Here is an 11,168-nt window from a genome sequence, read left to right as displayed (position 1 = left end):
AAAATTTTTTTTCAACAAACATATGCCTCTAAATTCAGTCTGCTTCTTTTGTGTCTGCTGGGCTGCCCCCAAAAACCTTTTCCTAGATATTTCTAAATTTATTAGTTGGTTAATATCTCTTATTTTTAGGTACATAACTGATTTTGTAGTCATGACCAGTTTTGTTTTGTTTTTTTTAAAGAATATTGACACTTTCTTACAGCAGAAACGTATTTTGAAAAATCCATAGTCAGATTTCTGTCTTCTGAAAATGAAACTTTCATTTTCAAAGTACATTCCAGATCAGTAGGCTAAACTAGGTTTCTGACATCAGCTACACAAACCTATAACATGGCATTTGGACTGAGGCCCAAGCTAAATTGTAGCAAAGCCAAAGCAGCATAGCCCCCAATATTAGTGATTTCTGGTGATAAATGATCTATGTTCTAGGAATCGGAGACCGTTTTTTGTTTTTTCATATTTACATACTTATAGATGAATCCATACCCTTTCTGCCACCTTTGGTTCTAAAGCTCACTTCATATTCTTTTCTTCACAAACTTCACCTTTCATACAAAAAAAAATGGCTTATTTTCAAAATGTAATATGAATTTTGAAATAAATTTTAAAATTTTCCATGCAGTCTGTGAAAATGTCTTTTATGTGTTAGAAATTCATGTTGGCTTTTATCTGCCTGCATGCATGTTCTGATGTGTGATATTCTGGATGACTCTTTTTCGTAGGTAGGTTTTTTTTCTTCCAATTAAGATAAGAGAATTCCATTGCATTTCCATAACCCAACTTAGCTCAGTCTGGGTTTTCTTCATCTCAGCTTGTAAAACCTGTTACTCTGAAAGAAGCTCTTTAACTCTATTTGTAATGCCATCTGCCTGGTTACTACAATTGGAGGGCTCAACTTCTGTTTCCAAAGAGTTGTTGGCTCAACATATTGATTTGTAAATCTTAGGATGAAGAACATGCACATAGAGCACTATGATTGAACATTTAGCTTGTCTTAATTACCACTAATCAGAAAATTTCACTCCTGCAGCATTTTGGAACCAAAAAGCTTTTCCTATCATATGAAAAAAATTTTTTGAACATATAAATCATGACTTTACTGCCCTTGTTTATTTTCCTTTAGGGTGTAAGATCAGTCTTTCAGTGAATTTATTGTCAAACGGAACCTGCAATTAAATTATGTCACCACAAGGAGGCAATCATGCTTCATCATGACCATAGTAAGGCCTGAGCATAGAGATGATTTTTTGCCTGAGATATATTTTTCTTCCTCATTTTACCACTGTGTCCACCTTCTGTTATTTTTCAAAAAATAAAACTCAAAATGGGAAAATTTAATATTATGAAACTACTAAACACTGAATTTAAATAAATATAGAGGAAGATTTGAAAAGTACACATCTAGATATAGATAATTTCTTTCTCACTGATCTTAACTATTAAATCTTAAATTTTAGTCTAATCCTGGTCTTAGCTGCAGACTTGTGTATTGCTTTTTTATATCTCATCTTAATTTTTATCTTGGAATTGAAACTTTCTCTACCCTTTAGGGCTCTAGTTTCAATGATTTTAACCCCAAGAAAATCCCAGCATGACATCAAAACTTCATCGGCTGCTATACCTAAATCTCAGGAGACCTGTAACTTTTCTCTGCTTTTGCAACAAGTGGGAATGTTTTCTATATTTTGCAAAGATATAGGAAAATCCCTAGATTGAAGGCAGTGCTCCAAACACAGATTTAAGAAAGATAGGTATTAAGTCTCAGGAGCAGAACTGACTGCCTGGTGGTCTTGGCTAAGTTGGCTGCTAGAATCATTGGGCCCAACCGTATGTCTGCTCCTGGCTGCTGTAGGGTGAGAGAAAAAGTCTCTGGGAGAAGAAACTCCAGAGTCTGCTTTAACTTCCACAGTGGAAGGGCAGGTGTCTAGACTGACCCTCTGACTAAGACCTCTTCTGGTAGGAGAGAGCTGATTCCACAAAAGGAATCAGAGTACTTTAGGAAATAATGCTTGGTGGTCAAAACATGGCAGGTGTTCATGATAGCCATGGAATGTTTAATAGGAACCCCTGCTGTGTTGTCTCCAAGCATGCAGGCATGACTTGGTGCCCATTTATTAAAGAAGAGGCTGTGTAAAGTAGAAAAATGACTTTTCTCCTGGGCATTCTTATTTCCAGCTTCTCACCTGGACTCTGCTGTGGATCTTTGAACAGACCCAAAACTCTGAGTTGTCATCCTTTCCTCAGTAAAATGAAGAGGTAGCATTAAGTGATCTCTTCTGTCTTGTCAAGGTCTCCGCTTCTGGAAATCTAAGAAAGAAAGTGTCCCAAGAGTCATCTCTCACTGCTACTTTAATTTAAATATATACTTTCCCTAAGCAACTCTTCCCATAACTGTCACCACTGCCCCTAACACAAGCTGCATTCTGAAAAGCTTTGTATCTTTCACAATGCAATAGGATGTTTTAATCTGAAATTTAAAATCCTTTTAAAAAGGTGCTGGTGTCTTATTTGTATCTGTTGGCTAAACTCATAGTTGCAACTGCAGTGTTTTTTGACAGACTTATGAGATAAATATAGATACCTACCACTGCAGAAGCATGCGGATCTAAACAGTGAAACAGAGAGAAACGAAATAATCACACTTCTATTGCTTCCATTTTTCAGAGTTGCCCCTAACTCAGACAGTGATATTTTTATTAAGCTTAGATTATTCACACAGAAAAGGTCCTTGTGAGAACAAACCGAAATAAAAGTCACCCCCCGTATTTCTATCTAGCTGGTGACCTAAGTTACAGTCTTTCCATTATCTTGGTTGATATTCAGACTGGAGATGACCTGAAGAAAAATCATGAAAACACAGTAGATGGCTAATGAGATGAGCCTCTGGAAACCTGAGCCTGAGGACCACCATCCTAACCAGCACTTGAGAAGATGGAAATATTTCCATTGGTATGGGATAGACAGGACATTTTAAGTCAAGAGACTTTTGCCATGTGCTCAAGGACATGTCTCTCACTTCCCAGTAACTGGGACAGGGAGGCACGCAGGGGATCCAGCAGGACCTGTTTCACTAGAATGGGTTTTGGGATAACCCTTTCTCCAACTCCTTTTACAGTCTTTCCCTTTTCCCCCTGAGTCAATAGGTCCAGAATTTTCCTATTGTCTTCTCTTCAACCCCACCCCAAACTATGATTTAAGGGCAGAGGAACGCAGACATTTTCAAATTATTCTAAAAATGTTGAATTTGATGAAATTCTTTCAGTGGAGTTGAAACAGATTGAGTTTCACCTTCTTTGTATCTGGTGATGATAATTTAATTTGCAGTTCTAAAGGGTAAATATTTTGAGGCTGTGTAGTATGTTGTATATTTTCAGGGAATCCAAAACCACTTGTGGTCAGTTATTTATTGAAGTCAGCCTCCCTACTCTACACAAATGGGGAGAGGCATGTTGGGACAAGCTACAGTTCTTCCCCAAATGACTTGGGAAAATTGCTGTTCAAGATACATATGTGGGAAATGGGAATGACTTGTTTAGAGTCACCAGTCTCTTTTTCTACTAATTGTTAAGCAATAACATAAAGTAACATAATTAAGTAGCGCTTATCCCAGAAAGATTAAAGCAGTGAATTGTCTTTGTTTCATTATAACATTCCCTTCAAGGTATAAGCTAGGATATGGAAGGGAGGAGGGGAGGGAGGAAGGGAAAAGGAAAGGAGGAGGGAAGGAAATTAATTACCTGGTACCCTCAGACTTCCTATTAAGGTCGGGGTTTGGTTTCTGTACTTTTTTTGACCTCGGTAGGATTCACTTACATTGAGACAGAGCCCATGGCCTCTCATCTAACGGGATGTTTGCTGCCCTTTGCAGAGGGCATCTCACGCAATGGTGGTCACCATTCTTCTCTTCTGGGGACAGCACTTCTTCTGCAGCTTACACTGTGGCGTTCTCTTATTCTCCCATATCCCACAAACTACTGGCTTGCCCCAGCCTGCTATCTGATCATGACTCTTCCTCCCTCTTTGAAAAGTACATTTCTGTATTGTGTCTCAGGCACACGGCTGCGCCATCTTGAACCTCTCTGCACTTCTGCTGGCCAACCCCCTAAAGTCTGTATCACTGGGACCTGACCCCTAGTGTCCATTCCCGCTCTAACTCCTGCTACATCCTCGGTCATTTGTTGAACACCTACTAAGTGCTAGACACCAATCTCAGTGGCCGTGAGAATGACCCATCCAACCAATTAGCTTCATATTTCCTGGGCTATCTTGACTCTAAAGATTGTCCTCTCGGCGCCATCTCAGCCACTCACTCCCAGGACCACATCCTTTCTCTTCTCATTATCAGGACCCCTCCCTTCTTAAAGCATAACTTCTTCATTCCACTCTTTGGCCACAATACCTTATCCCTTTAACTTCATGGGGACCTGGTCCCTTATTACTTCTCCCAGGCCATCATTAAGGGACCATATAATTTACCATCCAACAGGAATCTTGTGAAAGTGGGCACTACAATAATCACACCAGGATGTTTCTTGGGCAGACAGGGATGCGTGATCACACAAGTCATCATACAATGCTGAGTACTCTTCCTTTCCTAGCCAACCCACCCTTAGCCATCTGAACTGATTCCTTGCCAGCCCCCTTCTTTCCTTTTGTATTCTCCTCTGTGTGTTTGCAAAACCCATGTATTCCTGTTTGCCTTTTCCTCCCCTACAACCCTGCAGACTGGCTTCTCTACAGATTGAGTCCCCTAACTAACCCCTCAGAGCCAATCTTCCACACTTTTCTTACCTTTAGTCACCTTCCTTTCCTGTTCCTCTCAAAAATGCTTCCACGCTTTTACTACTCTTAGAAGAGATCCCCCTACTCAGTCTTTGACTCTTTTCCCCCAATAAGTGAGCTGGAAGCCTCCACTATTGGGGGAACTGATATTAGCGGCTTTAAACTGCCTCATCTTCCCATCCCTTACATCTCACTATAAATGTACTTCTAACATGCCTATTCTGGGTCCCTTAAGTCTCAAAAATTTGGCTCTTCTGTTCAGCCACCTGTGGCCTAGATGCTCCTCTTCTGGGCTTACACCAAACTTGTACATGTCTCTACCACTAACCTCACACGTGGTTTCACAATTACCTGATTAGGTGTCATATCCCCTGCAAGTTGGGAACCTCTGGAAGGAGAGGACTGTGAGTTACTCATCTCAGTAGCCTCAGGGCCTAGCAAGGGCTGGTAGACTTTGCTGAATGAGTGAATGCACACAGGCAGGCAATATCTTTTGTATGCTTTCTTGATGGTCTTAGTTCTAAAGAGCAAGAAAAACAAACACTTCAGGTCAATTTATACCCATGGTTCATTAAACTAAACAGAGGCTGTATGCTTTTACTTGTAGGCAAAGTCAACAAATAAAATGGTTTCATTCTGTAAAGGGACTGGATTCACAGTCCCTGGTTTCCTAAGTTCAAAGTTTAATTTTAAGACACTCAGTGGGGAAACACATTTAAGCTGGTCTGGCTGAACATCTTAAAAGAGTGAATAATAAATTAAACATTACTCAGGACTGGGACTTTTGTGATGTGTTTTGTTTGCAAAACTTTTTTCATTTCTGGCTTACCTTGTGGATGCATTATCAAGTCTATGACCTGAACAATTCTGGGGAAACTCCTTCTTGTGTTATGAGTCAAAGAGTAAAGAAATTTAAAGAAAAATCTAATTTTGTTATAAAGAAATGTTGTCAAGTTGCTTTTTGACTCTGAGTAGGCATTTTTCCTCTTCAATATTAAGTTTATATCCATAAATGTCATGTATTATATATAAAGATGTGACTACTGTCCCTCTGTTTGGTACATGTGAAACATTTTTCTCTCTGGGTGATACGTTTGTGCCTAGCCATCATTTGTAGAAATATTTGTAGATTGGGAACCAGACGTTGTCTGTGGCTTTTGAATAGAGAAAAGCAGACTCACTGCGGGTGGGGGAAGTGGGGCTATGACAAATCAGTGAAGATGGGACAGCATTTTACAGTTTATATATTTAAAGGAATTTCCTATTTTCTTATAGCAGAATGATGTTCATTAATTTAACTTTTAAAAAATTAAGCAAATGCCACTTAACACCTCCTCCATCCACTCACTGAGCCCATACCATAGGTCAGATACCCACTAGGCATTGTCAAAGGTAGAAAGAATAAGAAAACTCCCTGCCCTTCTTGTGTTCTACAAAGGAAGGCAGCCACGGAAACAGAATTACTGTGTAGTATGATAAATGCCAAGATAGAGATATCTACCCAGTTTGGTGCTGGTACAAAAGAGGAAAAACTTAATTTGGCAGGGGAGATCCATATGTAGAGAGGATAAAATGTACGATGGTATAAAGTTATGAATCAGTATAGAGCATATTCAGGAACCTACAAGTAATTGGTCATGGCTGGTGTGGATGAGGAAGGAGGAATAAGGCTGGCATTGAACTTTATAGGCAAGGGAGAGCCATCAAAGGGTTGTAATGGAAGATCTGTGTGTTTAGGAAGGTCACACTGGATACACTGTGGATTGCTTGAATGGGGGAAGTAATTTAAAGCAGAGAAGAGAGTTGGGAGGCTCTGGCAATTGCCCAGATGATAGATTTTAAAGATTAAACTGAGGTAACAACTTTGAAGATCGAGCAGAATAGAGAGATTAGATAGACACTTAAGAGGGAGAACAAACAGAATTTGGTGACTTGACTTGATTGGATCTGGGAAAAGATTAGATGAAGGGGAAGAAGGAATTCAGGATATTTTTTGGGTTCTGGCTTGGATCATCATATGAAGAAGTATATATGCCATCCCTGACAATGAGGAGGTAGTAGGAAATATAAAATTAAACCAAAACTGGGCTTCCCTGGTGGCGCAGTGGTTGAGAGTCCGCCTGCCGATGCAGGGGACACGGATTCGTGCCCTGGTCTGGGAGGATCCCACATGGCACGGAGCGGCTGGGCCCGTGGGCCATGGCTGCTGAGCCTGCGCGTCCAGAGCCTGTGCTCCGCAACGGGAGAGGCCACAACAGTGAGAGGCCCACGTAACGCAAAAAAAAAAAAAAAAAAAAAAAAAAAAATTAAACCAAAACTAACAGGGTATTAAAAATCCACAAAGGTGGCGAGTTACTGCTCTAACCAGTTGCAACCAACTAGCCACAGACAAGACTATAATATTTTTTAAATCACCCAATAGTGGATTATAAATAATGTCTTTACTTTTGATAGACATTTAGAATTCCTTAAAAATTATGAAATATAAATATGCAATTGTTTTTTGAGAGAAACTAAGAAGTGTCATAGAAATTCAAAATATTCTTTTTCTACTTAAAAATCTATGTATTTGTCAAAGCAGTTCAAAACTAAAATAAGCAAAGAAGATAGTTAAATATAGGGTATAAATTCCCATCCCCTTCCCCACAGGGTTGGGGGGAATGAACAGCCAGGTACTGTTACAAGCCTGGTAATGAAACTTCACATGGAAAATATTATGTGTAATGAAACTTCACATGTATCAGGTGTGTAATCACCTTCTTAATATCAATACCTTGAAAACTTCTAGGCTAATATTAACTTGAGCTATTAGCTAATGATTAGAGTCCTTTAAAAGTATAATTTTACCTTTCGCTACTAGCATATTGCTCTGACCCCTATTTATTTTTATTTTTTTATTCAAACAGAGTCACAAAAATTATAATCATCCTCATCAGTTCACTCAGCCCCATGTAATTAATTTTTTTTATCTTGATCTTTTGTTAGCATTTTTATGAATTCATCAGTTTTCCATTAGAGTTCTGAAAATGCTTATTCATTCAGTTCAGCAGTATAGTCAGTTACCAGAAACCTGTACTTGTCAGAGTCTTTTCCATGAATTCCTTGAAGATGAAACCCTTTTATAGGAACATTTTTACAAAAGCATCAGAGTACACCCAGAACTGTCTGTAAATGACAAAATTAAAAATGACCACGGTTAAAGATTTGATGAAAGTTCATAATAATGCAATTGACAAGGAAATTTAGTTATTTCTGAGATATACATTTTAAAGTAATAACTAGAATTATGACTTATAACATTATACCAGAACATATAAGATTTTTAGAAATTTCATGTAATGTCTGAAACATTTATATTAACATTTTCCATACAAATAACCCAAAGAAAGTTTAGTATTAGTTTTTATTGTTTTTTTATACTGTAGTTTCTTATTAGTCATCAATTTTATACACATCAGTGTATACATGTCAATCCCAATTGCCCAATTCAGCACACCACCATCCTCACCCCACTGCAGTTTTCCCCCCTTGGTGTCCATACGATTGTTCTCTACATCTGTGTCTCCACTTCTGCCCTGCAAACTGGTTCATCTGTACCATTTTTCTAGGTTCCACATACATGCATTAATATATGATATTTGTTTTTCTTTTTCTGACTTACTTCACTCTGTATGACAGTCTCTAGATTCATCCATGTCTCAACAAATGACCCAGTTTCGTTCCTTTTTATGGCTGAGTAATATTCCATTGTATATATGTACCACATCTTCTTTATCCATTCGTCTGTCGATGGACATTTAGGTTGCTTCCATGACCTGGCTATTGTAAGTAGTGCTGCAATGAATATTGGGGTGCATGTGTCTTTTTGAATTATGGTTTTCTCTGGATATATGCCCAGTAGTGGGATTGCTGGGTCATATGGTAGTTCTATTTTTAGTTTTTTAAGGAACCTCCATACTGTTCTCCATAGTGGCTGTATCAATTTACATTCCCACCTACAGTGCAAGAGGGTTCCCTTTTCTCCATACCCTCTCCAGCATTTGTTGTTTGTAGATTTTCTGATGATGTCCATTCTAACTGGTGTGAGGTGATACCACATTGTAGTTTTGATTTGCATCTTTCTAATAATTAGTGATGTTAAGCAGCTTTTCATGTGCTTCTTGGCCATCTGTTTGTCTTCTTTGGAGAAATGTCTATTTAGGTCTTCTGCCCATTTTTGGAGTGGGTTGTTTGTTTCTTTAATATTGAGCTGCATGAGCTGCTTATATATTTTGAAGATTAATCCTTCATCCATTGATTCCTTTGCAAATATTTTCTCCCATTCTGAGGGTTGTCTTTTCATCTTGTTTATGGTTTCCTTTACTGTGCAAAAGCTTTGAAGTTTCATTAGGTCCCATTTGTTTAATTTTGTTTTTATTTCCATTTCTCTAGGAGGTGGATCAAAAAAGAGCTCGCTGTGATTTATGTCAGAGTGTTCTTCCTATGTTTTCCTCTAAGAGTTTTATAGTGTCCAGTCTAACATTTAGGTCTCGAATCCATTTTGAGTTTATATTTGTGTATGGTGTTAGGGAGTGTTCTAATTTCATTCTTTTACATGTAGCTGTGCTCTGGCCCCTATTTAATCATGAGTAGCATCCTAACATCAGACAGAAGCAAAGAGAAGTGAATCCCTAATTTGAAGTGACCTTTAGGGTAAAGCTGTGCTCAGTGAAAAGAATCTCATATTGTGTAGACAATGGCTGCTGCCCTCTGTTACAGTTGTGATTTTGTTTCCAGATAAATAGGCTCGGAACGTTGGAATTCAACAGCCTGAGGAGGAGGCAAATGCCTCTCAGAAAGTGCAATGAGTAATGTTAGACCCTGGTAAATACTAGACCTTACTGTCCTGTATGAGGCTTTTCACATTTGAGATATAAAAAAAGAGCTGCAGCCTTTCAATATGCAAAAGAGATAATTGACAGCGATCCAAGATCTAGGATGGAACCTCCATATGCTGTGCTGTGTACCTGTTTCCCTAAGTGAATTCCAGAGTGAGAAACCTGGATTCTTGTTTAAAATTAGAAACAAACACAGTACATTTCTTGCCTGTTTTTCCCAGTATTACGGTGAATAAGTGTGAACCAGTTTTTAAGCTCTGACTTCACTGCTGGCTCTAAGTTAATTGTGTAAGTGTTTTCCAGTAGTTCTAGAATAGTTCTGGGGTACATGGATTTGTTTGATCTTAGAGTACTGTACATAGCTTAATTCTCTTCACTTGGGTTTGATGAGTCTGCATTTTCATATCCTGATTTAGCCTCAAGTGTATGTATGTGCATGTACCTCTCTGCCCCCTTTCTATGACTCTTCTTGACTAGCACTGTGAACATCGCTGACCAAGTCTTGAAGAAAGGCACATAGAGCGCCATAATCAAACAGTGGTTTCTTAAACATTATATTAATCCTGGAAGAAAGACTTTAGTACTTAAAAGCAGCTGCTATTAGGTTGGACCAAATTAAATTTCCATTTTTGTAGGTCAAAAATAGTCTAATGCTTACTCTTTCAGATGATCCAAACTGTAGTTTAACTCAGTGGTTCTTAACAATTTTTTCTTCATCTAACTAGTTGGATGATGTTCTCATGTCCCCAGCCTTGTCTTTATGCTGCATTTCCCCATCTGAAGTGGCAACACCATCACCCATACAACTCTCAAGCCAGGTAACCTGAAGTTGTCAAAACTCCGCCTTCTCCTTCACTTCTCCACATTCCACCAGTTTCCAAGTCTTACTGATTCTTTAATACCTTTTGAATCCACTACTCTTTATTATTACCAGTCTCTTGGTTCAAGCCAGCATCACTTTTGGTCTGGAATAAAGGCACCAGTTTTCAAACCAGTCTCCCCACATCCACTGCTGCCCTCATTGATCTAGCTTTTCTACTGCAGTCAGAGAGAGCTTTTCAGGATCTAGTAATGACTCTCCACTTCAGAGTCTTTCAATAATTTCCCATTGGCCTTGAGATCAAATCCATATTCTTAACGTGGTTACAGAGTCCTGCGTTACCCAGCCTACTTCTGCAGACTCAGCTTGAACTCCTTCTCCCACAGCCACACTGGCCTCTTTCAGCCCCTTGAACATGCGATCTTTCCGATCTCTTGGTCTTTGCCCAGTCTGTTCCTTCTTTACCTTGCCCACTCATCCAGCCAATACCAATCTTTCAGGGCTCAGCTTAAATTTTGCTTCCTCAAAGAAGCTTTCCTTGATTACCCAGGGTCATTTGGGCCCCCCCCATCATGTGCTCACGTGGCATCTGAATGTCTTCTTCATGACACTCCTCAAACTCACGAACTCAGTCAAAAATCATCTTTACCATCACCCTGAAGCTCCTTGAAGGTGTGTTGCTGAACTCA

The sequence above is a fragment of the Aethalodelphis obliquidens genome, unplaced genomic scaffold (genome assembly GCF_003676395.1).
Source record: "Aethalodelphis obliquidens isolate GAN/ISIS:26980383/991018 unplaced genomic scaffold, ASM367639v1 scaffold10, whole genome shotgun sequence".
Classification (NCBI taxonomy): Eukaryota; Metazoa; Chordata; class Mammalia; order Artiodactyla; family Delphinidae; genus Aethalodelphis; species Aethalodelphis obliquidens.
This window is presented reverse-complemented; position numbering follows the sequence as displayed.